We start from the raw sequence: 5,864 nt of genomic DNA on the forward strand, positions 1-5,864 counted from the left end.
TGTCCCCCCTTTGAGATACTGTTTAAACAGGCAGCCTCATGTGAAAAAAAAATGATAATGATAATGAGGTTATTGTACAGGGTCTGACTAAGATGACACAGTACAGATTCCAGTGCATGCACAGGGAAGTGTATAGGCAGTATGGGGCATTCCTGGACAGAGATCGGGAGGTAACAGAGGGGTGCCAAATCCGGCGCACGCAGAGGTAGCATGCTATGCGAGTGTTGCAGGTGAAAGCGGCTATACTCAGACATACAGCTGCTTAAATGGGAGGCCGTACACCAATGGAAAAATTACCCTGACAAAGGGCTGGTGCAAGTTTCAAGGTGAGACCGATGGTGTGTCTAAAGATGCACCAGCCAGTAATGCAGCATTGTACGATACTGCGAGTGGGCGTCTCAGTCCTTACGTCTGCATCAGTGTCCACCTCTGAATCAGGCCATAATCTTATCATCACTGAAATAAAGTGCTAGTTTTTCTGGCACTAATTAAGAAATTATTAGCACATAAGTCCTTGGAGTAATTCAAAATTAACTCCTTGTGTTAAGTGACACTTTCAAACTGGTGGTGAAATGACGAGTGACAGACAGATGTTGTCAATGGTCCTAGTCATTACTCACATTAGGGCATATCCAATTGCAACCGTAATTTAGAAAAACACAGCAGCGATGGGTTTTACCTGCAGCCATAAGGTTTTCCCTATCCATTAGGGTGCGTGATTTTTATCAAATTCTATTTGAACACCTCCAAACCAAATCTTATTTCTAAAATCTTTATTTTTAGGAAATATTGTCAGGACGTGCCTCTAAGACACTCCCCCATGACTAATTGTGGAAAGTTTCCAATTAGCTTAATTAGTCCAACAATTCCATGTAATTACTGTTTGTCAAAACTAAAAATGGCTTCAAATAAATTACCCAAAAATCATCATTTTATATACATACATACATATATACAATCGAATCCTGCACTCACATCAAGAATAATTCGTCGGTGGGTTGCTATCCAAGATCAAATTTTAAACTGATCCAATTAATATCCACACAATATCCAGTCTCCAAGAAGTCATTCAATATGTAATCCAAAAATGACACAATTTATTCAGCATAATTTGTCCAAACGATTGCCATATAAATAATTTGTCGACGTTTCGGTTCGAATATGAACCTTTTTCAAGACCGGCAACAAATTGCAAAAATGCACCATGTGTGCATATTTCATATTACATCTAAAAATGAAACAACAAAGATATAATCAATATAAATTGAAAACTCAAATTACCAATAGAAAAATAGAAAATACAAGACACAGTGACACAGTCTATCAGGCTCCATACAAAATCTGCACAAAAGACCAACCACATTAACACATACACGACTGGACAAGAAGATTATGTGTATATATATATCTACACATATTAGCATTCCAAAAGAAAAAGCTAGGAGTATCACAGAACTCCAAATGCTGCAACCCAAAACCCAATCAGGGCTATGTTACACAATTGTCCCAGCGAGTGTGCATCATGGATACCTATACAGTTGAATATCAATGAAGTGTGCACAATCACATAAAGAAATATATATTATATCACAAACATAAGTGCTAACGATGACATTGCCACACAATCATTGATAGCCTAGAAACATTAAATAGTCAACCTTAGATACAACATCCAACTAAACAGCGAGCATATGACAAAAAGACGTGCGCTTACCAGGTTCAAATGAACACCACACTCCGCTATCTCCACTCATGGGCAACGTGGGACTCCGGTACACTAACACACACACACGTGTGTGTGTCCAACTGCTTGCAATCCCCCGGGTTGCCCAACTACGCATCCCGGCAGAAGTGGTCACAGACCAACCCCTGGTCACATGTTCCCTGTCAGGCCTGAAGTTCCCTACACTAGAGTCTGTCACCATCAGTCTGGGTGCGTTCCATAGGTTGCCATGTATACATGGTAAACGATCGGGGCATAGCGCACTCTATACTGACTAAAGTAACTCAAAGTTAATCTGCATATCTACTCACAGGGAGGGACATGGTTAACCATTCATTCTTTGGATAAAAACGAACATTTAATAGACTTAATCGCTATAGTACATTAATGTAGAGGAAGACAGATTATTGGAGCCTGAATAGACACAGTGTTAGATTCCATCCATGCTGTCAATACCAAGAAGAGATAAATGGAAACTCTACACATACGTCTACAATGGAAAAATATTAAAGCCTGAGTAAACACATTGGTATATTCCATCCAATAGTAACAATATCACAAAAACAGAGAGAAAAAAATATAAACACCACACACATCTCCTATGTGCAAAAAGAAAAAATGAAAAAAATAAAAAAAATGAAAAAAAATACAAAAATTAAAAATACACACTAATAGAATTTAAACAATAAACAGATACAAATAAATTAAATATATACATGTGGGTACATGCATGCCTTGATGTACACATGCATCCTCACATGTACAAATAAATATTTAAACATAAATCAAGTATAGATGTGCACAGATGTAACCGTGGTAGTAAGATAATATATTAATTCAACGTAAAATATAGAGTATATTTTAAACTAATGCAATCTACCACTGTGTCAAGACAAAAGTCCAAGGGAGGACTGAAACGTCGACTACTTATGATGGCTTTCAGTTAATAAAATCCTTTTTCTACAACTACAAGTCTGGTGAGTGCGCTCAATATGTTTCTATGCTTTTGGAGCTACTATGCCCGTTCGAGTCTGCGACCCCAGCAATGGTGATACAAAAACGTGAATGTGGACCTTTTTGCTTATATATATATATATATATATATATATATATATACACAAGAAATAACTGTCACTCCCAGTCCAAATACTCAGAGCAAAAACAGTACAGTAAAGCACTGTTTTTTCTCTGAGTATTTGGACTGGGAATGCCACTTATCTCTTGTATATATATGTGGAGGGATACCACACCCCAAGGTGAGCACCCCAGCAAGCATTTGGAAGGCTCTGCAACAAAGTGAGTGCCGGTATTTTTTATGTTTTATATAAATTTGTGTTTTCATTTGAATCTAACCTAAAATGTTTTTTTAGAATTTTTTACATATTAATTTTTTTATTGACCTAAAATTACCCCGAAATCACTTTTTTTTTGAATTTTTATTTGTTTTATGCGTACAAAATTAAACAAGAAAATGTTTGACAAGAAAAAGTTTGTTTTTTATATTTTATTTTATTTTTGGGGGTGACAGACTGATTTTTTCTAATTTTTGCATGGGTATGTTTTCATAAAAATATTTGCACCCGATTTTTTAAAATTGAATACCGCAGGAATTGGGAGTGCACATACCCTAGGTGAAAAAATGGGCACGACATTAGTTTTCTCTGTCGCAAAAATTGCACTCTCAAATCGATATTACAAATTCAGTGATCAAGTATGAACATTTTAAGGCACTTACAAACCAGACAACATTCCAGGGCTGTAGCTGTGTTACAATGTTGGAGTAGCTATCTCCACTCTTCTGAAATCAGCATTTCTTTGCCATTTTTAATTTAAAACCCCCATCCACCTCTGATTACTCACTGTAGTGATCTGTACCTTCCATTTCTTCACATAAACTTTTACAGAAGAAAGTGGAGAAGGTGGCTTCTGGAGAGTGAATACTGAAGACTCAGAAAACATCTCCAGTGTTAAACTGTATGAGGGAACTCAACCTTCTCCATCTAATGAGATTGAAATTATATTTGCACTGCCCTGTATATACTATTCATTGATCTGGAAAGCTATCTCAGCAGGGCAGGCGTGGAGGAAGAGTAGAACTATAGATCACAGTACACAATGGGATCAGAGATCTTGGGCCAGAGTGCATGGGAAAGTTGGAATTGGAATTGTAAAATAAAATATAAAGCCTCTCTCTTAGGAGAGGCAGGAAATTCAGCATGAAAGTTCACACAGCAGTGGTTCAAGTAAAGACTGAACTTAAATTAAGTATCATTACTAGAATTAAGATATTAGATGGAGGCAAGTGAGATTAGAGTGGTGATGGGACAGTTGACAGTTGGTGAATGATTATTGGACGTATCGGGGGTTGGCTAGTGAAACCCATGCTCTCGCAAGCACTTTGTGGGCCTCTTTTGGTCAGGGACTGTTTGTGGGCATCTCTGTACAAATCCCAGGCACATCTGCATGGTGGATTGGTGGTCCATAAGTACAATTAGTTCTCCATCTTTGGTATTAATATAGTTGTCATAACCCCTATTCCAGTTATCGTGATACATCACTGAAATGGTTTCCCAGCGCAGATACAGTCAGGTGCATAAATATTGGGACATTGACAGAATTTTCATATTTTGGCCTCTATTCACCACCACAATGGCTTTGAAATGAAACAAACAAGATGTGCTTTAACTGCAGACTTTCAGATTTAATTGAGGGTAATTACATCCAAATCAGGTGAACGGTGTGGGAATGACAACGGTTTCTATATGTGCCTCCCACTTTTTAAGGGGCCAAAAGTAATGGGACTATCAACTCAAAAGCTATTTCATGGACAGGTGTGGGCTATTCCCTTGTTATTTCATTATCAGTTAAGCAGGTAAAAGGTCTGGAGTTGATTCTAGGTGTGACATTTGCATTTGGAATCAGTTGCTGTCGACTCTCAATATGAGATCCAAAGAGCTGACACTATCAGTGAAGCAAGCCATCATTAGGCTGAAAAATTAAAACAAACCCATCAGAGAGATAGCAAAAACATTAGGTGTGGCCAAATCAACTGTTTGGAACATTCTTAAAAAGAAAGAACGCACCGGGAAATAATTCTTCTGTCATCCACCACAGTTGTTTTCCGTGGTCTTCCGGGTCTTTTGGTGTGGCTGAGCTCTCCGGTGCTAAGGGGTGTGCAGGTGCACAACCTATATGCATGCCAACAGTTAAAGACACATATATACACAGACACATATATACAGCTACACAAAAAGTTTCACAAACACACACACATATATATATTTATATATTTTTTTTTACACCGACACTATTGTACAGACACATATATACAGCTGCACAGACATATCTGCACACACACACACATTTATATATATCAGCCATAACCTTACAGGTGAATAACATTAATTATCTTGTTACAATGGTACCTGTCAATGGGTGGAGTATATTAGGCAACAAGTGAGCCGTCAGTTCTTGAAGTTGATGGGGTTTATTTACAAAGTGTCTGGTTGTAAATCCGGGTGTTTCTGATCATATTTATGACTAGTAGCCGTGTCTTGCTAGGAAAAGCATCACCCTTTTACATATCGGGCATAAAAATGATCAGAATAGACCCCGAACTTTGAAGTAGGAAAAATGGACAAGCGTTAGAATCTCAGTAACTTTGACAAGCGTCAAATTGTGATGTTTAGACGACTAGGTCAGAGCATTTCTAAAACGGCAGCTCTTCCAGTATGCAGTGCTTAGAACTTACCAGAAGTGGTCCAAGGAAGGACAGACAGTAAACCAGCAACATGGTCATATGCACCAAGGCTTATTAATGCGCATGTGGGATGAAGGCTAGCCTGTCTGGTCCTATCACACAGAAAAGCTACTGTAGCAAAAATTGAGCAGGGTACCAGAATCAGAAGCTGTGCTGGCTTTTTCACAGAACACATGAAATTGCCATTGAGGCCAAAAGCAGGGAAGAAATGAGGAGATAGTGTCGGTCCCAGCTAATAAGACCTGTGGCAGTCGTAGGCATCATCGAAAAAAGGAGTCTGTTTCAGAGAAATCCCTCATTTGTTTGATAGGCGGCCTCAACAGTGGCCTCCTTAGGTGACGACACCTGTGGTAGCTCTCTACAGCTGCCTAGTGGTAGCGC

The sequence above is a fragment of the Taudactylus pleione genome, unplaced genomic scaffold (genome assembly GCF_031769625.1).
Source record: "Taudactylus pleione unplaced genomic scaffold, aTauple2 ptg001500l, whole genome shotgun sequence".
NCBI classification, from domain to species: domain Eukaryota; kingdom Metazoa; phylum Chordata; class Amphibia; order Anura; family Myobatrachidae; genus Taudactylus; species Taudactylus pleione.